We start from the raw sequence: 25,277 nt of genomic DNA on the forward strand, positions 1-25,277 counted from the left end.
CTGGAACAGAAAAATGACATGAGATAAAAACTAAGGAAATGTGAATGAAGTTTGGACCTTAAGTACTAATATTAGTTCATTAATTGTAACAAATATACCATAATATCATAAGTTGGGGAAACTGGGTGTGCGGGTATATAAGAACTCTGCACTATCATCACAACTTTACTGTAAATCTAAAACTGTTCTAAAATAAAAAGCTTATTTTAAAATGTACAGAAATTTATAATGCTGCCAACATTTAGGAAAGTTTCTGTTTCCCCAGGTCTTCTGCAACATTGACTGTCATTATTTTTTGTCTTTGCCAACTTGATAGGTTAAAAAATGTTATTTCATTGACTTACTTTTTAAGCCTTTAAGTATGAATAAATTGAGCATCATGTATTTTTCGGTCATTTTTAGTTATTTATTTTTAATTTTTTTTGATAAACTGCCTATTCATTTTCTTAGTCTATTTCACTATCTAGTTGGTATTTTCTTCTTCTTGGTTTGTGGATACACCTTGTATATCAAGGAGATTATTCTATTTGTTACATATAAAAAAACAACTCTTTTCCATAGTGTAACATTTGTCTTCTGACATACTGTTATAACTTATGAGGACTTGACTGACTGACACCACCTTTCCTTCTCTCTCCTACCCCATCAACCCTCCCACCTGACTTTTATCACTACTTTTAGTTCAAAATTGGTTAACCTTATAACTTAAAATAGTATGCTAGTTCATTTATTCTTTGTCCTATCAATATGGAGAGTAGCTTTTGACTTTATAAGATAAAAATTTTATTATCCACACTCTTCCTTTCAGTTCACCTACTGTTTCAATTCCAAAAATATATGTATTTACACACATTCTATAATCATGGCTAAATTTTAAATTTATAAATCTGTTTACATTTTTATGACTACATAAATACTGTTCTCTGAAGATCTGTGAATCACTATGATTTCATTACCTTTCTTATACCTTTCTTGAGTTTCTAATTGCCTTAACTATCCATTTTGTTTTTCCTTTTTTGTGTTCTGCTTTTTCTTTTGCATAATTTGCAATAAGTGTGTCTTTAAATTCAACCAAATTTCTGAGAGGAAGGAGTTGAGCAGCTAGCCTAAAACATTTCCTCCCTTTCCAGTGGGATATGCCTACTTGAAGGAAAGAAACCCAATGATCTGGCCTGAGGCCTGTCCACTGGACCTATATGTAAGTAGAATAATGAGATTTCCTAAGAGGAAAATACCTAATCTATAGAATGCCCTTTGTAAGATAGCTCTGGCCAAAGTATTACCTGTAGCAAATACATAGAGAATCTAAAGATTTTGAAACATGCCTCATAAATGAATCAACTCTCTGGAGAATAGGATGAAGATGTTTCATAACTTAAACATTCTCTGCTATGTGAATAAGCCCACAGACCTCACTTAGAGACTCCATTTATTATTCTGGGCCAGATGTGTGTGCCCAATGTCAAAAGGAAGGACCCAGGGAACCATGATTACCCATATCCTTAAAATTGTTAGTAAAGCTTGATACTAACTGAAATCTCTGATTTGTGGGAGTTTGATTGAAAATCCAATCCTGTGTATTAGCTCAATATACATCCACTTAAATCTTCCAAATATTCTTTGACTATAACTCCCCTCTCCCATATACTCATTTCCTTTCCAGGTGTTTCTGTCCTACTAAAAAACATAATAAATTTGCTCCTGTCCTGCCATAAAGAAGGCTATTTCACCAAAAGATGAATCTCCATAATATTAATTTAGTAAGTAACCAATTTGTCAAATTTACCAAATTTATCTAATTCACCTTATTTTCAAAAACATTTAAAAATATTATTTTTATTTACTGTATTGAATATTATGTTCACCTCTCGAATAGTCAAGAATAGTCTATATAATTTAAAATATATTTATTATGAAAAAGAATATGCCAGAATTCAAGGGAATTAAAGCACTTAATTAATTTTCAGTAAGTTGAACATTACTTAAAATAATGCTATAAGATTCATGTATATAATCATATAAGGAAAATATTAATATTTATCAAAACAAGTCATTAACAAATTGGAATATTTGGTTAATTCAGTGAATTTTGAACATTGATCCCTTGGTGAAGTAGTTTACAAGAAATTGATACTTAGCAAAACAGTCATTAAGTATATTGATTAGCTACAATTCTGGATATTTGCTTTGCCCTTAGTTGTTTTTTTAGTTTAGTTTAGTTTAGTTTTGTATTGTTTTGTGGTACGCGGGCCTCTCACCGCTGTGGCCTCTCCCGTTGCGGAACACAGGCTCCGGACGCGCAGGCCCAGCAGCCATGGCCCGTGGGCCCAGCTGCTCCACGGCATGTGGGATCCTCCCGGACCGGGGCACGAACCCGTGTCCCCCGCATCGGCAGGTGGACTCTCAACCACTGCGCCACCAGGGAAGCCCTTGCCCTTAGTTTTATAATTAATATTGTGGAAGTCTCATGGTGAAATGCCATTTCTTATTAATGAACTTGCATTTGGCACTTGGGAATTTTAGAAATAAATGCAACTGCTAAAAGTTCATAGCATATTGCAAATAGTTATTGTTTCCAATATTATAGAAGTTAACTGTATAATTCATAACTACAACTTAAACTTTATATATTTAAATTTTTTTTTTAATTCTAAATTTGAACTATACATGGGTCCATTACCCATTCAACAACTCATTTGAGCCTACAACTCTACCACGAAGCAATAGCTATGAATTATTCTTAGGTTAAAAATGAGAAAATTGATATTAGTAAGTTTGAACGATTTGCCCAAAGCTCTTATAGTTAGTGGCAGAAGTGGAATTTCAACCTGCGTCCTCTGCATCTATGTCTAGCTCTCTGGAGAATTTTTCATGATTCATGTGCCTTTACATTATTTATTCTAAGTAACAATATTACACTAAAACATTTGCTATAATTTATTTTAATCAAGAATTTAAAATTTTACTTATTGTGGAAGCATTATGCTTATACAAATTCTATAAAACTTATGCATATAAATAATAATAAAATAAACTCATATGTCCTCATAATGGAATAAAATTATATATACTCTTCTATTGCATTCCTTTAACGTCCCCTAACCAATATTCTGACTTTGAGTTAATAATTCTTATTTTTAAATTATATTTTACCATTTGTTTAGTGTTACTATTTTCCAAGTTTATATGAATATATTCATACTGTATTCTTCTATAAGGTGCTTTTTATGTAAGTGTAAGCTTTTGAGATTTACCCATGTTAATAACTGTGGCTTATTCCTTTTTACTGCTATATACTTTTCTTTGAAATACCCTATTTTGTGTTTATATTTTTTTACTGTAAATGTATACTCAGTTGTTTCTGGTTTGGGATTTAAAAATAATTATCTGTTTGCTTGCTTGTTTTCCTACTATGAACTGTGAAGATTCTTATCCATGTGGTGGGGTGTACATGTATAAGAGTTTCTCTAAAATTTCTAGAGTGACATTTGGAGAATATGCTCAGAGTTCTTATAAAGATCATAGAAAATAACACCAGCATTTATGAATGTGACTAAATGAATCCTTATATTAGGTATATATGAACAGGAACTAGATGAGAAGAAGCAGCATTACTGTTTGAACAAATATTTCATTTGACTTTTCTGCACTCATCAGTGATAACTGACAATAACAACTAAGAATGAATGTGACAGTAATATAGAGATAGTGTGTATACATTAATGCATGTGTGCAAGTCTTTTTTTACTAGTATTTATGCTTCTTCATCTTTTCTTTATGAAGAAGGCCCTTCTGTGATTTCTTGTAATATTTCCAGTATCCTGAAATCACTGAAAATAAAACCTACATTCCAAATTTTACTTTTAATAACAAAAATGTGAGCAAACTTCTTTCCCACTAACAAATGTATATTTTTAGTTAATTTTTAAAAAATGGAATGAATAGGGAACTATTCTGCCAAGGCCATTAAAAATTGAAGCTTGTGGCTATTCCTGTCATGGAAGAGTAATGACCAGTATAAACTCATCCCACTTGAGAAATGAATAATTTTCAAATTTCATTTTATTTCCAATGGAATCTCTGGTCCATCAATACATACTTACATGTTTCTTGGTTCACATAATTTCTATAATTGAAAGAAAGAGATCCAAATATATATTCTGTTTGCAGAATTATCTTCTACCATGGTGGGTTTTTGTACTGTAATGTTCTAGTACCAAGAGCACTTTTCAACAGATTGGTCTGTGAAATAAATCATAAACACACATACAATGGTCCCAAACAAAATAATGCAGCAAACTCATGACAGCTGGCCGTCTGGATGCTATCAAAATCCCAAATGTATGCTATGAGATGTCCAAAGGCAGTGAAAATCCCATGAAGTAGAAAAATTATGAATTACTACAAATATATGCTATCTAGGGGCTTCCCTGATGGTCCAGTGGTTAAGAATCCACCTTCCAATGCAGGGCACGTGGGTTCAATTCCTGGTCGGGGAACTAAGATCCCACATGCCGTGGGACAACTAAGCCTGCACGCCACAACTACTGAGCCTGCATGCTCTAGAGCCCGTGTGCTACAACTGGAGAGCTCGTGTGCCACAACGAAAGATCCTGTGTGCCACAACTAAGACCCAATGCAGCCAAATAAATAAATATTACTATATATATATATGTTATCTGTAATACTTCTTTACAAAAAGATATTTCAATATTTATGCATACTGATTATTTTAGGAGTACAAACATGACAAGAATAATTGTCTTTGCTATCTTAACAGTCTATTGAAGACTCTAGTGGAACAATACTTTATCTGCCTTTCTGTCCAGAGAAAGGTAATTCATAACATAAATAATTCATGCCATCTTATGGGTATATTTTAGTAATTATTATATATAGGGAATTGTGTATGAGATCTAATTCTTAATTTCAAGGAACTTAAAACGAGGTGTGAAAATGATTCATGTACACATAAAACACATTAAAATATAACAAATAATGAACCTAATAGATCAAATATATCCCTCTGAAGTGATTTCTTTAAAAACCTGAAATACAGAAAACAAACTCAGACTTGAATTGAAATATTCAAAATTCTCATCATTGTAGATTTCACACCCTTATAATAGGTTTATGTTTCAAAAACCCCAGGTGGAAAGATAGATTTTTCCAGAGTAAGCTCCCCAAACAGTATACAGATTATTTATTGCCAGAGATAATTATAATTCTTCCTTTCCTCTATCAGGACTATTCCTGGTCAGAGGATAAGATTTGGAAAATCTAGAGAAGAATACCTTTAGAGACGTAGAAGACCTCAGGTTTTGCCCATAGAAGTAGGAAGGCCATTAAAATCTGCTGGGAGTCAATATTTGTCTTATAGTTAAACTATGCTACTGACTTTTTGGAGTAGGTAAATAATCAGCTCACTCTTCCCTGAACATCTCCAATCTAAAGGAATAGGGGTAGTTTGGTGGAATAAGAATTGGATTAGGAGGCAAAAGACAATCATTTTGTTCATTTAATTAGTACTCATGACAGCCCTTTGACGTGTATCTTAGTTGCTTTGTCAGTTAAATTGGAATTAAAATATCTATCCACGATGGTAGCTATGAATATTAAGGAAAGTTCTGTGAATACAAATGCCTTATATAATGCCTAAAACAAAATGTGTACCCAGTAACTATTAAAAAATATATACTGATCATGTATGAAGACTCTTTAATAAACAGGTATTCTTTTTGACCTAGAAAGTCTGCTTCTAGGGATATTTTCTAAGAATATAATCCTAAAAGAAGAAAAAAGTTTACTTGAAAATATGTTTACTGAAGACATACTTCTGTTAACAAAAATACTGGAAACAACCACAAGACCCCAAAAGAGAGAAATTATAAACTTCAGTTGATATATTATATAATCTTTTTTTTTTTTTTTTTTTTTGCGGGCTTCTCACTGTTGTGGCCTCTCCCGTTGCGGAGCACAGGCTCCGGACGCGCAGGCTCAGCGGCCATGGCTCATGGGCCCAGCCGCTCCGCAGCGTGTGGGATCTTCCCGGACTGGGGCATGAACCCGTGTCCCCTGCATCGGCAGGCAGACTCTCAACCACTGCGCCACCAGGGAAGCCCGATATATTATATAATCTTTAAAAATGATGTTTACCAAAAAAAACCTTTACAAAGTACTTATTATAATACTATAATATTATCTTATTATTATGCTGTGACATATTAAGAAATATCAGTATCAAAAGCTGGATATACAATATGACCATAAATACATGAACCAAATAGAGAGTATGCCTTGAAAAAAACAACAACAACAACACTGGGGATTAGGGATTGGGGATGAATACCTCAAATTGTAGTAGGAATTGGTTTTGTGTGAGAAGGTTATGGATAATTTTAATTTTTCTTCTACTTGGCTGTACTTTCCACATGCCCTATTCCAATTATTAATTACTTCCATAATGAACGAAGAAGTGTTGGTATGTGTTTTATCTTCCCAACAAACTAAGTTTCTTGAGGGCAAGAATTGTGTGATTTACTCCTTTGAATCATAAAGTACCATCATGCCTAAATTAAGTGCTCACTAAAAATTTTCCAAGTGGCCAGTGACTGATAGCTTTTTCCCTCTTAATTTCAGTTCTTTCTAGGACATCAAAAGGGAAAAAAATGTGACTCAATCTGTTTTGTTTCTAAATCACATCCAAAAGATTCCATACACATACCAAATTATGAGGCTAAAAACTAGGCTGTTATAAACTGTTTTGAAAGGGAAATATTATAAAAGAGTCAGTTTGCTGAAGTTGTGTGAGTAATGCAGCATGTGCAAGATTTGGCATCAACTCATACTCTGATAGCACCAGACTCCCAAAAGAAAACCACTTCTTGTCTTTTCCTCTCTTAAGGGAAGAAATATTATCTGCTTTTACTGAGGAACTAAAAGATGAGGTGAAAAAGAGTTGGTGGGGTATTTCTACTGAAAACCCTGTCCAACACTATGGTTGATAGTAATAAATGGTCTCAGAGCCTCCTATACTGTGTCCCATCTGTTAAAATGGCACCATGCCTAACTGCCAGATGGTGTACTGGCTTCACAGAGATGGAGGCGCCAAAAAGATGGCTTTAGAAGACATTGTTAATACCATCCCCCTGAGTCCCCTGCCTCAGTTACAACTCACCTGTGTTGGTGCTCCTGTCACACCTCACACTGCTTTCATAGTTTCTAGAAATAAGTGGTTCCAAACACTTACTATGTCACTTCCTTGAGCTGCCTACTGGTTCCTGATCTTACAAAAGTTGAAAAAGAATACTAAAGTAGGGGGAAAAAAGGCTGAGAGTATCCAAACATTTGAAGTTGCCAACATCCACAGCAAGTGCCCGAGGGCCATTATAATCATATGATGTGTCAAACTCCATTATGTAAGGGTGGAATGTGTAGGCACCGCTTATTAAATTTAACCAGTCTCAATGAGAAGAGAGCAGCTCTGCTGCACGGGAGGACCAGTTTATAAAGTACAGTCACCCGAAAGAAAAAAAGTAGTTCTAGTGACTCAAAAAACAAAACAAAAACACAATTTTTCTCAATGGAAGTCAATGGAAGAAAAGATAATTTCAAAATGTATTTATGAATGGCTTAAATATTCCTCAAAACTGTTGTGTTAAGTACACAAGAAGAAGTATAGATTCTGTCAGCAGGTAATTTTCAAAAAAAATTAAAAGTAAGTCTTTTACATTACAGATGTATCACTGAGTGTTAATTCATTAATTATGTGACCAGTAGGATGACAAAGTTAGTTCAGAGAACACTTGAGAAACTAGTTATATAGGCATTTAAAAACATGAACATTAATTGTCTAGGTAAGACACAAAACTTGCTCAGGTCCAACAGGGACAATAAGACAGCAATTTTCAGGGTGATCTTTTTTATAGGAAAAAAATCTCTAAGCAACATGTAGCTTCAGAGCTATATTCTCCAGGAAAAGCAAATAATCCAAGGGTGGACCGTTGACAAAATGTCCCAGTATGTCACTGAAAAAAATATGCTGTTCTCTTTTTCGTCTTATTTCTAAGATTAGGATAATTTTTCTTAATTCCAATGGATACATCAGAATAGAATCTTTTTGGGAGGGAGGCAGTTCTGGAAAATCATGAGAATTTTATTCAGCTACAGTAGAGATGGGGTGGGTTACCATTTCCCTAGGTTGCAATCAGTTTCCTTATAGGCAGTTAATCTCTCTCTCATTTTTTTTTTTTCTGGTGGTATTCTGTCCCATGACATCCACAATCACCAAGGAGATCACGTGTATTTCATTCTGAATCCGTTTACCCCAGGATCTTTAATGACTTATTCTTATTGCAAATGTTTAGCTAGCCTCATCATACATATTATACCAAGCTAGTATAAGCATTTTCTTATGTAAAGAAACAAAATATTTCCACATAAAATATAGGTATTTGCTGATTGCATCCAGAGCATACATTCCTCTTTTTCTGTCATCTGCTCCACTAACTACTCCCCTCTAAGATCAAATGGGTTTGGAAGGGATCTTAAGTACTACATGGGATTCAGGCCTATATAAATCTGCCCTCCACACCTTGAACATGTGTGTGTGTGTTCCTGTTTGTACATATATGTGTTCACACATATATGAATGTATACATATGTACACACATATATACACATACATAATTGTATATGTGTATATATGTAGCCATGTACTTATTTAGATAGCAATTCTAAGATTCTGGCTTTTCACGTTTATATGAGTTAAATCATTCATTCATTCCATAATTCCATCAGGTGTTATTTTCTCAGTTAAGTAATATTCTTTCCATACAGACATTGGGCTTGATGCTGGGCATATAACTTTGAAAATAAATGAAGACAGTAAGCCTCTTTCTTGGAGCTTGAAGTCTTGAAAAACTTAAACTGAAAGCCAAATTTATCATCTATCATCTGTCTATCTACCTATCAATCTATTATCTAACCATGTATAATGTGAAAATGAAATACAGGGTCCTATGAGAATGCAAATCAGGGAAAATAAACTACTCAAAACCAAAATAGTAATTTTCCCTGAAGCAATCACAAGAAAGCTAAGAAATGACAAATAAAGTTTATCCAGGATCTCATGGGCCATGTTTGAAATAACATTGGAAATAATTAGATATAGTTTTTATATCAGAAAGCCAAAGGCTCTGTCTTCCATTGTGTTCAAGAGGACAGTGATCCCTGTGTATCTTGGCTTTCTGCAGTGAATGATGGAAAACCCAACTCAAAATTGTTTAAGAAAAAGAGGAATTTATTGCCTCATATAATGGAACAGTGGTTTCAGATATTGCTTATTCTAGGGTTCAAATAATTTTTCTCTCTCTCAATTTTTAGGTATTGCCTGTTCTGTATTGGCTCCATTATCTAAGCCCACATGATTATAAGATAGTAGCTTATAGCCCTTGAGGTAGTATTGTTCCAGGTTTGAATCCAGCAAAAATGACCATTCCCCATCATAAGATCTGAGATTCAAATTAGACCAGCTCAGGTCACTTCCAATCCCTGAAATAGTGTCACAAAACACTAGAAAATAAAAAACATAATATTTATGCCCAACCACAAATCTATAATATTATTAATATTATTACTTTTTATGGATGCATACTCTTTGATTGCTTCTCCAATATGACAATTCCATAATATTTTCTACAGAGAATATAGAAAGCTAATTCAATGGTTTCTCTGGCACAGTTGATAACATTTTTATTACTGATAGATTAAAAATGTATCTTGGTTATATGATTTATTAGTAGTATTATGTTATTTTTTACAGTTGTTGTCAAATATGTGAAAAACTCTTGAGGCTGTGCCTACCTTACTCACAACCAGCAATTAGTCCTTATTACTAGTTCCAAAATCCCATCCTGATAGCTTTCTGGGGCCACTTTTGGTACTTCTGTTTTAACCTGTGTTTCTCTAAATACAGAGGCTGAGCCAAAGTCTTGTATGTAGTTTCTTAAGGTAGGAAATGATCTTAGAGGGCAAGAGTATGAGAAAAGGATAGTGAAAGGAAAGGACAGTAAGCCAATTGTATTGGACAGCACTGCAAGGGGCCAATCACACCCTTGGGAAGCATAATTAGATAAATCTCTGAATTATCTTTTGAGAGAAGAAAGGGAAACATATTTACACTGTGGATTCCATCTTCAACTGGTCAAGGGTGACATTTGGGCATTAACATCTCATTGCACATGCTTGAGTGCCAGGTGAATCCCCAAAGGTATCCCACACATCACTATGTTAGAGAAGCTCTGGGGTGGAAAGTGATAGGTAAGTACACTGTGTAGGTCCAAGAGAGGTTTTGTCAGGTTATGCCTGTGCAAAGCTGGTCAAAGCAAGTGCAGAACAGGTTGGAGCAACAATGGCTGAAGTCAAAGTAAGGCTGAGAGGATTTGAAGAGAAACGCACACACCCCATTTTCCTTTGTGGAAAAAATACTTAGCCTAGAGTTCATAAAATCACTAATTTTGGAATATTAAAAGGCAGGCAATGTGCATAGGTATTTATATTTAAATATATATCATATTCCAAGAATATTTTTCACCCGTGAAAAGTAATCATAATGAAATAAAATGTTTTTTTTCCCATCTCTCTTGGACACATTTTCTGTATTATTGCTCCTTGTCACATATGAGGAAAGTAAGGTCCTATCTTAACCCACATAATACCATCTTAAATAAATAATTAAATAATAAAAACACAAATAAAGCTTTTCAAGGAAAAAAATTAAATTCTGAATAGAATCTAGCCAACTATTTCCATGCCTATATTTTTATGGGTCTTCTTACAGCAGTATTCCATTGAAAATTCCAGTTCTCTAAACTGTAAATTTTCATACAATACTCCAAATACTTCTCTTTTGTGTGTGCTTCTAAGTCTTCTAAATTTAAAATAAAGAAAATGTAATCATCCCCACTGGGTTAAAGATTTTTCTTAGATCTAAATGGACAATAAATTCCTAGTTAGAGAAGGTGATTTCCTGTCCTTGACTTATTTCTCAGCTGTTATAATCATTTGTAAAAAGATTAAGAAACACCTTTGACATTCTCCTGTGGTTTTGAGATTGCTATGTAGCTATTCATCCTCCACATAGAAATCAAATGAATGAATTACTAGCATTTAACAAAAAATGAAATCTTCATGTGAAAAAAGCTGGGAAATAGTTGGAGAGAGCGCACACTGTAATCTAGTTAGTAAATAATAATGTAAACCACACTGCAATGGAAGTGAGAAGGAGAACAAATAGGTTGGCCTGATGAGATTTCATAAAACTTTTAGCACTGAACAACTGGGAAAATTTCCTTGCCTATTCATATCATTCATATCAGCTAAAACATTTGCTATTAAGAAAAGCATGGATAAAATGGAAACTTTCTGTAGAGAGTTCATATAAGTTTATTTGTTATGCAATTTTTTGCTTCACCTGGCATAAAAGCATTAATTATTTCAGGACACCAGGGAACCAGGTAAATTTACCAAATTTACCTTTGTAAGTTTTTATGTACAAAATAAGTAGGAAACTTAGCACTTCTTAAAAGCCACAGATATTTTTCTCAGTCTATCCAGGAATATAAATTAATACATTTGTTCTTTCAAAACTATCTTAATTGCACAATTAATTTATGCTAATTTGGAAAATTGGGAAAAACATATGAGAAAAAAAATACTATTTGCCTATAACCTTAACACCCAGAGAGAGTCACTCAACATTTGATAGTCTTCCAAACAGCCTTAATGCCTATACATGAGCGCACACACACACACACACACACACACACATACACAACACCCACACACATACATATATACATGAAAATAGATCACATTACAGCTGCTGTTCTATACTTTGCCTATATGCTCCAAAAATCCTTTTGTATCAGTAAACAACAACCTTCTGTATCAGTACACATTTACTATGTGTATATACTATGTATATGTATACAACATATACACATATACACACAAACATACGCCTACATATGTGTGTATACTATTTTCAAATTTATAAGTTAAAAACTAGAAATCTACATTAACATTTCGGAATAAAAAACAGTGATCTTGTTTTTGAAATAAAAATGATTCATTCTCATTAAAAAAAATTCTTTCTAAGCAAAATTGAAAAGAACCAAAGAAAAAAAAGATTAATCCCATGACCTGAAAATAACCATTATTAACTTTGGAAAATCAAACCAAATATTCTTTAGGAATATATTCAAATAGAAGAATAGTTGGATAAATGTATATACGAAGCAACTTTACAAAATGAGGTAATAAAATAAATATTATTTTAAATAAATGTATTTTCCTTAATTTTCCTAGAATTTAAAAGAAAAAAAAAGAGCAGGTAACACTGAAGGAAATGTTGACACTTTTGAAAAATACTTTTCCACTGCAGTAGGTACTAGTTCCTAAAATATCTCTAAAATTTATAACAGCAGGCTAGGTGATACAGAATGCATAAGTGATCTGGAAGATAGAATAATGGAAATCACCCAATCAGAACAGCAAAAAGAAAAACAAATTTTAAAATATGAGAACATCTTAAGGGATCTCTGGGACAACATCAAGCATACCAACATTCGCATTACAGAAGTCCCAGAAGAAGAAGAGACAGAGAGGAGGGTCAAAGATGTATTTGATAACAGTTTGGCTGAAAACTTCCCAAACCTGAACAAGGAAACAGATATCCAGGTTCAGGAAGAACAGAAGGTCCCAAACAAGATGAAACCAAACAGACCCACACTAAGACATATTAAAATTAAAATGGCAAAAGTTAAAGATATGGAGAGAATTCTAAAGGCAGCAAGAGAAAAACAAAGAGTTACATACAAGGGAACTCCCATAAGGCTATCAGCTAATTTCTCTGCAGAAACTTTGCAGGCCAGAAGTGAGTGTCACAATACATTCAAATTGATGAAAGGGGTAAATCTGCAACCTAGGATACTCTACTCAGCAAGATTGTCATTTAGAATAGAAAGAGAGATAAAAGAACTTCACAAACAAGCAAAACTAAAAGAGTTCATCAATACTAAACCTACCCTAAAATGAATGTTAAAGCGTCTTGTCTAAGTGGAAAAGGCTGTAACAAGAAGAATCTATAGGAAAGAAAAAATCCAGCAGTAAAGGCAAATATTTAGTAAAGGCTGAGGATCAACCATTTAAATAAGCCAGTATGAAGATTAAAGGACAAAAAAATTATAAAATCAACTATAACTACAATAATCAGTAAAGGCATAAACATGAAGATGTAAAATATGACATCAAAACACAAAAAGTGGGGAAGAGGAGTAAAAAATGTAGATTATTTTACAATGTGTTTGCACTCAAATGACTACTGTTTAAAACAAGTAAATATAGTTATAGGTCAACATATATAAATCTCATGGTAACCACAAATCAAAAACCTATATTAAATGCACAAAAACTGGAAGGAATGGGACACAAGCATGCCACTAAAGAAAATCATCAAACTACAAGGGAAGAAACTGAAAGAAGAAAATAACAAAGAACTACGAAAACAATTGGAAAACAAGTAACAAAATGACAATATGTAAATACCTATTGATAATCACTTTAAATGTCAATGGACCAAAAACTCCAATCAAAGGACATACGGTGCCTGATGGGATAAAAACACAAGACCCATCTATTAGCTGCTTACAAGAGACTCACTTCAGAGCTAAAGACACACACAGACTGAAAGTGAGGGGATGAAAAAAGATATTTCATGCAAATGGAAATGACAAAAAAGTGGGGGTAGTAACACTCATATCAGACAAAATAAACTTTAAAACAAAGTCTATAACAAAAGAAAAGAAGATGTATTACAGAATGATAAAGGGATCAATACAAGAAGAGGATATTATACTTGTTAACAAATATGCACCCAATACAGGAACACCTAAATATATAAAGCAAATATTAACAGACAATAATACTATAATAATAGGGGATTTAATCACCCATTACATCAAAGAACAGTTCATCCAGAGAGAAAATAAATAAGGGAACAGTGGTCTTAAATGACACAATAGACCAGTTGGACTTGATAGATATCTACAGTACATTCCATCCAAAAACAGCAGAACACACATTCTTTTCAAGTGCACATGGAACTTTCTCCAGGAGAGATCACATGCTAGGCCACAAAACAAGTCTCAGCAAATTTAAGAAGACAGAAATTATATCAAGCACTTTCTCTGACCACAACGGTATGAATCTAGAAATCAATTACAAGAAGAAAAATGGAAAAGCACAAACACATGGAGACTAAAAAAACAATGGGTCATTGAAGAAATAAAAGAGGAAATCAGAAAATACCTCAAGACAAATATGAAAATGTAAACACAACTTTCCAAAATCTATGGGATGTAGCAAAAGCATCTCTAAGAAGGAAGTTTATAGCAATACAGGCCTACTTCAAGAAACAAGAAAAATCTCAAATAAACCTAACCAGGCTTCCCTGGTGGCGCAGTGGATAAGAATCTGCCTGCTAAAGCAGGGGACACAGGTTTGATCCCTGGTCCAGGAAGATCCCACACGCCGCAGAGCAACTAATCCCATGTGCCACAACTACTGAGCCTGCACTCTAGAGCCCGTGAGCCACAGCTACTGAAGCCCATGTGCCTAGAGCCCATGCTCCCCAACAAGAGAAGCCACCGCAATGCGAAGCTCACGCACCATAACGAAGAGTAGCCCCTGCTTGCCACAACTAGAGAAAGCCCACGGGCAGCAAGGAAGACCCAATGCAGCCAAAAATAAAAAAAAAAAAAAAAAAAAAAAATTTTAAATAAAAACCCTAACTTATTATCTAAAGGAATTAGAAAAAGAAAAAACAAAGCCCAAAGTCAGCAGTAGGAAGGACATAATAAAGATCAGAGAGAGAATAAATAAAATAGAGATCCCCAAAATCAATAGAAAAGATCAATAAAACCAAGAGATGGCTTTTTGACAAGATAAACAAAATTGATAAACGTTTAGCCAGGCTCATCAAGAAAAAAATGAAAGGACCCAAATAAACAAAATAAGAGATGAAAGAGGAGAAATAACAACAGATATCACAGAGATACAAAATATCTTAAGAGAAGACTACAAACAGTTATATGTTGACAAATTAGACAACCTAGAAGAAATGGATAAATTTCTAGACACATACAACCTCCAAAGACAAAAATCAGGAAAAAATAGACAACCTGATCAGACTGATCACAAGTAGTGAGGTTGAATTTGTAATACAAAAACTCCCAGTAAACAAAAGACCAGAACCAGATGACTTCTCAAGGGAATTCTACCAAACATAATGAAGAGCTAATACCTGTCCTTCTCAAACTATTCCGAAAAAATAAAGAGATGGAACACTCTGAAATTCATTCTGAGGCCACTATTACCCTGATACCAAAATCAGTAACAAGCCATTATCTCTGATGAATACACATGCAAAAATTCTTAACAAAGTAACAGCAAACCAAATTCAACAATATGTAAAAAGGATCATACAGCATGATCAAGTGGGATTTATTCCAGGGATGCAAGGATGGTTCAATATTTGCAAATCAATCAATGTGATACACTACATTAACAAAAGGAAGGCTAAAAATCATGATAATCTCAATAGATGCCAAAAAAGCATTTGACAAGATTCAACATTCATTTGTAATAAAAATTCTCATCAAAGTTGGTACAGAGGGAACATATCACAACATAATAAAGGCCATTTATGACAAACCAACAGTTAACATCATACTCAACAGTGAAAAGCTGAAAATCTTTCCTCTAAAATAAGGAATAAGACAAAGATGCCCATTCTCACCACTTCTATTTAACATAGTATTGGTAAGTCCTAGCCATCACAATCAGACAAGATAAAGAAAGAAGGGACATCCAAATTTGCAGGTGAGAAATAAAACCATCACTATTTGTAGATGATATGCTTCTACATATAAAAAACCCTAAAAGCTTCACCAAAAACCCAGTACAACTAATAAATGAATACAGTAAAGTTGCAGGATACAAGATTAATACACAGAAATCGGTTGCTTTTCTATACACTAAAAATGACCTAACAGAAAGAGAAAGCAAAAAAAAAAAAAAAAATTCCGTTTAAAATTGCATCAAAAAGAATAAAATATCTAGGAATTAAACTTAACTAAGGAGGTGAAAGACCTATATTCTGAAGACTATAAAAAACTGATGAAGAAATTTGAAAATGATACAAAAAAATGGAAAGATACACATGTTCTTGGATTGGAAGAATTAATATTGTTAAGATGTCCATACAACTCAAAGCAATCTACAGGGTTAATGCAATTTCTATCAAAATGCCCATGACATTTTTCACAGAACTGGAACAAATAATTCTAAAATTTATATGGGCCCATAAAAGACCCTGAATTGCCAAACCAATCTTGAGAAAAAGAGAACAAAGCTGGAAGTATCATGGTCCCTGACTTCAGACTATACTACAAAGCTACAGTAATCAAAATAGCATGGTGCTGGCACAAAAACAGACACATTGATCAATGGAACAGAATAGAGAGCCCAGAAATAAACCACAAACTTAAGGTAAATTAATCTATGCCAAAGTAGGCAGAATATACAATAGAGGAAAGACAGATTTTTCAATAAGTGGTGTTGTGAAAACTGAACAGCCACATGGAAAAGAATGAAATCAGAACTTTTTCTCATATCATATACAAAAATTAATTCAAAATGGATTGAAGACCAAAATGTAAGACCTGAAACCATAAAACCCTTAGAAGAGAATATAGGCAGAACACTCTTTAAAATAAATTGTAGCAATATTTTTTTGGATCTGTCTCCTAAGGCAAAAGAAATACAACAAAAGATGAACGATTGAGACCTAATTAAACTTAAAAGCTTTTGCACAGCAAAGAAAACCATTGACAAAATGAAAATACAACCTACTAAATGGAAGAAAATATTTGCAAATGATATGTGCTATAAGGGGTTAATATTCAAAATTTATAAACAGCTCATACAACTCAATATATAAAAAAAAAGAACAACCCAATTTTAAAAATTGACAGAAGACCTGAATAGACATTTTTCCAAAAAAGATATACAGATGACCAACAAACACATAAAAAAATTCTCAACATCGGTAATCATCAGAGAAATGCAAATCAAAACCACAATGAGGTATCATCATGCAAATCAAAACCACAATGAGGTATCAACTCACACCTATCAGAATGGTCATCATCAATAAGTCTACAAACAGCAAATGTTGGCAAGATTGTGGAGAAAAGGCAACCCTAGTATGCTGTTGGTGGGAATGTCAATTGGTACAGCCACTAGGGAATACAGTATGAAGGTTCCTCAAAAAACTAAAAACTACCAATGATCCAGCAATTCCACTTCTGGATATATATCTGAAGAAAACAAAAACTTTAATTCAAAAAGATACACATACCTCAATGTTCATAGCAGCATAATTTATAATAGCCAATATATGTAAGCAAACTAAGGGTCCATCACAAATGAATGAATATATATTCTTTATGACATTTTGTGTTGCTTGTGTAAGCACCTGGCATTCAGATTTTTTTATTACAGCATAACCCAGCTTATCTTGATTAATATAACACTAACCTTTAATCCACACTTCTCCTATTCTTAATTTTAATGTATCACTTGATAGGCTGGAGTTTATCATCTTTTTTTTTCAAGAGATCTTGACAGTTATCTTATTGCAACATCAGCCATGCTTGAGAGCATCAGCCAACAACAGCCATGCTTCTGTTGCCTTTATAAATTTGGTTGTAGTTACTGGGTCAAGCTTTCTCCCATCATTTTTAGAGATTGATACCTGTCTTCTGGTTGAGTGTGAGAACATATAAGAAGTCTGAAGACAACCTTCATTTCTTCCTCATGCATTATTTTCTTTTTCTGCTTGGATTCCTATACAACACTTTTTTAACCATTTTGTTCAGTAATTTACAATGTTTTGAATTGTTTTTGGATGGCAGACTTGACTTTTAAGATTTGAAAATTCCTCTCAATCTTTATTTCATGAAAGTTTTCTTATACTATAACTTGGACTATTTTTTTCTTCCCACTAGTTTTGTTTTCATCTTCAGGATCCCATTATAATTTTCCTTTTGTCCTCATTACATCTCTATCATGTTAGTAATAATCACTTTTATTTTATTCTCTTTTATTTATTTGTTACCTGTTACCATGCCCATAGTGTCTTCAGTCGTTATTCTATTTTTGTTATTTTAAGTGTGACTTTCATATCTGGACTATTTTTATCTTATACGTTTCCACTGAATTTTTATTTTCTTCTGGGTTCTACCAGTCCATTTTACGTATTTTCTATTGTCATATAATCTCCTCCCAGAACCTTTTCACCTGGTCTTTAAGCTTTTTTTTAAAAAGCAATCACACACACACACACACACACTAGAATACTATTAAGCAGTAAAAAAGAAGGAAATCCTGCCATTCGCAACAATATAGATGGACCGTGAGGGCATTATGGTAAGTGAAATAAGTCAGACAGAGAAAGACATATCCTGTGTGATCTCATTTACAGGTAGAATCTAAAAACAGAAACAACAAAACAATTTCGTAAAAAGAGAGATCAGATTTATGGTTACCAGATGTGGGGGTGGGGCAATTGAGTTAAAGTGGTGAAAAGATACCAACTTCCAGTTATAAGATAAATAAGTGCTGGGGACGTCACGTACAACACAATGACATTAACATGATAGCTAACATTGCTGTATGGTATATATGAAAATTGCTAAGAGAGTAAATCCTAAGACTTCTATTTACAAGGGAAAAAACATTTTTTAATCTATATGAGATGATGGATGTTAACTAAACTTGTGTGGTAATCATTTCACAATATACAGAAGTCAAGTCATTACGCTGTACACCTTAAACTTATACAGTCAATCATATCTCAATAAAACTGAATGAAAGAAAGGAACTAGTTCGGATAAAGTCATGAATTGAGAATATTAACAAAAGCATCAACTTTACTCACGTTTTAAATGTAAAGAGTTATATGGAAATGGATAATCCTGTTCAGGTTGGTGTTTAATAAACACATATTTTAAGGCAAATGTTCCACAGAGAAGATTGTTACTTTGTTCTCCAAAATGTAATCTTTAATTCCTAAAAACAAACCAAAAAAGCAATCACATTGTCTATAATTTGAGAATATTGAGAACTATTTCTTTGAACCCTTCTTTTTCTTTGGGAAACTCCTCTATTGTTTTCGTAATGTGTATTTGCATTACCTTTCATTTATGTTTTTCCTTTTTTTAAAAAAATATTTGCTTCATTTCCTGTGGTTTCTTTAAGCTAGGAAGAATTCGCAAAAAAAAAGGCTTATGAAGAAAGTTTCTCCTGCAGCTACCCCTCCCTTTCTCTCATGCAGCATGAACTAGGTTTCTCTGAGATGTCTCTTTGCTCTTCAGCGCTTATTCTTGACCGAAAATTTTCTCATTCTGTGCTATCCTCTTGGTTATTATGACTCTTTCTTTCAGGAAAACATGTAGTCTAACCCAAGACCTTAAAAGTATGTATCAGTTCTTAGCATCCTTATTAGTTTTGGTTTCTGTAGTGTCACTGACCACACAGGGTAAAAAAAATTATGATTTGGAGTTTGGCCATTTTCTTCCTTCTGTGAAGACTGAATTACGGTTTTTATTTTTTTTTTGTTCCTTTTCTAGTTGTTCTTACGTGAGGGAGAGGACTTGTGGAGGGACTGCTGGTTATTCACCCATCAATTTCTTCTTCTTCCTGGGAGGAGAGCTAGATGACATTTCTCACATTCCCTTGCATTTAAGTGTGGTCATGTAACTGAGTTCTAGACAGTAAGATGTAAGAGAAAGTGGGGTCACCACTTCCAGGACTGGACTAGGAAACCTCCCACACATCATTCTCCATCCTCTTTTCTATTATGCAGCAATGTGGAAGCTGCATTTTGAAGACAGGGGAGCTGAAAGATGGAAGGAAACTGAGTCCCTGCATTACTCCTTGTAGGGAAGCTTCCCCATGGATCAGGACTATCCCCTATCCACTATGTGACTCTGAAGTACATTTCATTTTGTTAAACCACTGAGGCATGAGGATTTATGGAGCAGCTAGAATTACCTTAACAACACAGGACTAGAGTGAAAGTGAGGAAGAAAAAACCCTCCACGTTATTCTTAAGAACAGAAGAGGTAGTTTTAAATAATCTGTTTCATCTGTGAGAAACAAGAAGATGTAAGCCAAGTATTGCAAACTCAAAAGCACACAGAGCCTTGGTAGATAACGTAACAGAGTAAAAAAAGGCAAAAGATGTGAAAATATCAATTACTACACACAAATAAAGAGTTGTATGTTTTAATTAAACTATCCTATATAACAATGCAAGACAATTCAACCATGGACTTTATTAGATTATATTTCAAATTAATTTTTTAAAAATAGAAATTGAAAACGATTTCTATTTATTAAATGTTTCTTTCTTCATTGTCATTACATTGATTTTTTTTTTATTATTATTACATTGATTTTTAACTGGAAACCTTACTCATTTTCTTCTGCACCAAGATCATTTAGATCTAATATTCAAGTTATGATTGGCAGTAAATAATTCATTCTTGAAAATGTTAATTGAGAATGATATTTATTTTTATTCTGCTTCATAACATAAAGCAGCTGTACACAAAGATACATACTTTGAACATGGAAAGAATCCATGAATGGCCCTTTACACTTTTTGGATAATTACTCCCGAGATATTTCAGAAACTTGGTATTCCAACAGTTTCAGATTTACTTTTTAGTACCGTTTTGCCTTTCAGTGCAGCAATTTCCAGTTGTTTTCTTCATTCATACTATCAGTGTTGATTAAGAAAGGAAATTAATCGATTTTACTTCATTTTCATGAGTTCTGCAACTATATAGCCTTTTTTTATATTCAATTTTCATCTTCACAATGTCAGAATTGTAATTCAGCAAATTCTTTTCATTTCCTGAAACTGATTTCAGCATAGGAAAATGGGCAAGATTTTTTCTTGCCAAATGAATTTCCCGAAGACAAGTGTACTGGGCTAAATGATGGCTCCAAACATACTGTGTCCTAATCCCTGGAAACTGTAAATATTACCCTTTTTGGAAAAAGTGTTAAGGATCTTGAAATGGGGAGATTATTTTGAAATAACTGGGTAGACCCTAAACGCCATTACAAGTGTCCTTATAAGAGAAAGACAGAGGGAGATTAAACATACAGAAGTGGAGGGGGTAATGTGACCATGGAAGCAGAGACTAGAGTGATGTAGCCACAAACTGAAGACTGCGGGGAGACACAGAAGCTAGAAGAGGTATCTTCCCTAGAGTCTCCTGAGGGAACACGGCCCTCCTAACAGCAGCAAAACTGATTTAAGCCAGTAAAACTGATTTTGGAATTCTGATCTCCAGAACTATGACAGAATAAATCTCTTTAAGAATCCAAGTTTGTGGTAATTTGTTACAGCAGCCACAAGAAACTCATACAACATGCTTTCACTAGAAATGAATGAGAAAATCAAATCATAAACATTCATAATTAATAGGAATTCCCTTGTATAGAAATATTCAAATACATTTTGTTGGGTTATTATTTAAACCTAAAAATAAAATTTTGTTTTATTCTTCTGTTGAGAAGAAGAGGCAAAAATTTTCTTTGGAAGACACGAACAAATTAATTTTTTTTAGTGGCTTAAAAAATGCCTTCACCACCTCATTGACCTAGCTTTGATGTAGTATAGCAATATACCTTATTGTGACTCCACTTCAAGGATGGATCAAGACATGGAATGAATTCAGTTTATGTTAACAACTATGTCCATTACGTATCCTATTTTCAAATTTTTAGCACAAACCTATGCCAATAAATAATGCAATTTTGAAATTGAAGTTTCTTGTTTCTACCAAGTGTGCAACTTTGAATATAAGTTTTCTAAGAAGGCTGAGGTCAACTTCAGCCATCTCACAAATATCCTTTGCAGATAAGCTTACTGATTTTGCTAAGACAACATTAAACTTTTTCAAAGTACGAAAAAGTTGTACTTTGTGAAATTCTACTTATCATAGCCTGAAGAAATTGTGAAGTTCTACTTATCATAGCCTAACGTCCAAATTTCTTGGTCCTATCAAAATTTTCATCAAAACTGTTGATGTAGCTAACTCAGTGGTATTTTTTTTTTTTAAAGAAGATGTTGAGGGTAGGAGTTTATTAATTAATTAATTTATTTTTGCTGTGTTGCGTCTTCGTTTCTGTACGAGGGCTTTCTCTAGTTGTAGCAAGGAGGGGCCACTCTTCATCACAGTGCGCGGGCCTCTCACTATGGCAGCCTCTCTTGTTGCGGAACACAGGCTCCAGACGCGCAGGCTCAGTAGTTGTGGCTTACGGGCCTAGTTGCTCTGCGTCATGTCGGATCCTCCCAGACCAGGGCTCAAACCCGTGTCTCCTGCATTAGCAGGCAGATTCTCAACCACTGCGTCATCAGGGAAGCCCTCAGTGGTATTTTTTAATCTCTGTTTTCATCAGCTACAGTAGACAAAGCCCCAAATAATTATTTTCTTTGTTAATTTCTCCTATAATTTCTAAACCATAGCTTAAACATTCTAAGCAATAATGTTTGAGTTATAATTACAAATGTGAATGCTTATTCCTGTTGGAAAACATAATTCTTACTGTATCCAATAGACTTAAAAAAAAATGCCATTGTGGAAAGCTTTTAATTTGGGGGCAATTTTATGATCCAAAATATTTCAGAAATAAACCTCTAACATTTTGACATGTTAATACCATTTTTAAGTTAAAATATTTCTTTACTTTTTAAAGTTTTAATTTGCCTTGTTCTTGGTTTTCTACCTAGTTCTCTTTATGGTTTGTTTTATAAAGATGATTTAAATTATACTCTTTCAGCACAGGTAGGTTTTGTTTGCATATGATGCATGAAGGAACATTCTTCACATCCACAGAAAAAAATATACACTATAATATTTTTCTTAAATGAGCAGTTCTCTCACTCTTTCATCCCCCTCACTTTTTGATGGAAATATGTATCTAGAATAGGCATCAAGAATATTTTATTTCCTATTTAACACTGGATTAAGAAAAAAACATGAGTATAATGATAAAATACAACTGAAACTTAGTGTCAGGGAGGGCTGGAGTTTGTAGCAAACTAGACTAATATGTTCCATCTAAAGGGGGTAGTCACAGCCTATTGTTGCAGCAGGATCTGAGATGTATTGTTGCCAGATCTCTCACTTTAAAAGAAGCTGGAATTCAGGGTTTCTAATAAACCTCCAAATTTTTACATGTTGGCAACTGAATTAAAACTTAAGACCTATGACTCAAGGGGAGAAGAAAGAAAATTGATGAGAAAAATGGGATGAAATATATAAAATATGATGAGGTAAAAATAAATTAATCAAGAAAGAATTGCAAAGACATAAAAAATGCAATTCAAAACTTTGAATAACTATTTGCATGCAGTAAAGAACAGTAATGTCATCCAGAAAACCTAAGCAGTGACCAAAATGATTTTGAAAATTTCTCCTGGCATGCAGGATAAAAAGAAAAGTGAAGAACATGACTAGGAAAAAAGATGATCGATATGCAGAATAAAGATTAAAGATTTAAACTAACAGTTATGATCTCTGAATTTGGAACAACAAAAAAGGTAACTGAAAAGAAATTATAATCAAAGACAAAACTGAAGACAATTTCCAATTTGACAAATCACTTAGGTATCATGTTAGATTATTTTCTAAAAATGTCACCAAATATTCATCCACCTCGAATCTACACACGTTACCACTCCTCTCATCAATAGGTGGATTCCATTTCTCCATCCCTAAATCTGAGATGTCCCTGTAACTTACTTTGACCAACAGAATGTGGTATAACTGACAATATGCCAGGCCTCAGGAGGCCTTGTGTGCTTCTATTCTATTTCCTGATACACCATCATCACCATGTGAAAAAGCTAAGCTAGCCTACTGAAGAATGTATATCAGAGGAAAATCATCCTACCTGAGGCCAACTCTCAGTGAACCTGCTAGGTGATCTCCATCACTTGAGTAATTCTAAAGAAGAACAGCCAAGCGTAACTCTTATCACCAGAACTACCGAGCTGACCCATAGATGTCCAAGGAATAATTAAATGCTTATTGTTTTAAGTCTCTAAACAACAGAGTGGTTTGTTAATGCAGCAATAGCCCACTGATACAGGTTGTACCACACAGACCAAGCGCAATGAATAGAAATATATTTACACCTAGATGAAAGCATAAACTATGTAAAGAAAAATATTCTATAAGCAATCAGATGGTAGAAGAGGATGAGCATGAAGAAAGAAGAGGAGAAGGAATGAGAAGAGTGGGGAGGAGAAAATATGCTATAATAGTCATAAAATTAGATGGTCTTCTATTTCTCTTCTGAAAAACTAAATGCAGAAACAAATTCAAGATAAAATGTGCAAAGTTAGAAGAAAACATATGTTACAAAACTATTATACCTAACCAAGTCTGTATATTCAGATGACAGAAAAATAGTTTACATATGCAAGGATATAGGAATTATACTTTCCAACTGAGAGTGGGGAAATTTACTGAAGATGTACTTTAGAGGTGATAAATTACAAATAATGCCATTAATAGTTTTAAAATGCTACTATGTCTTAAAGACTATAGTTTTACCAATTTAAAATGCCCCTTCATGTTCCCTCAAAATAAGTAAATAAATAACGTTATTTTTATTAAACAATTACTTCTGTGCCAAGTACTATGCTTGTACTTTACATACAGAATCTAAGGCTTAAAACATTCCTGAAAATTAAAATTAAATCCTAATTTAATAAGAACATTAATAATGGAAAAGTCATGGCATAAAATAATTGTTAATCAGCATTGACAAAGACTTAAAAGTGACTTATCAAATAATAACTGTAATTTTGGGGCCCAAATGTAACATCAATGCTAAAAACTGCTACTCAAGGAGAAGATGTCATAATGTTCTGAATCCAAAAGTCTATAGTGTATATTAAAAATACCTGGAAAATAAAGTGTAGAAGGAATAATGATATGCTAGTTTCCTCATCTTGTGGATTTCTCCTTAATTTGATAGAGAAATATTTATTTTAAAATCCATGATCAATTAAAAACATTATATTTTCTAAAGTTACTGGATAACTAGCAAAGAAAAAAGTCCAT

The sequence above is a fragment of the Neophocaena asiaeorientalis genome, unplaced genomic scaffold (assembly GCF_003031525.2).
Source record: "Neophocaena asiaeorientalis asiaeorientalis breed wild unplaced genomic scaffold, Neophocaena_asiaeorientalis_V1.1 scaffold447, whole genome shotgun sequence".
Taxonomy (NCBI): Eukaryota; Metazoa; Chordata; class Mammalia; order Artiodactyla; family Phocoenidae; genus Neophocaena; species Neophocaena asiaeorientalis.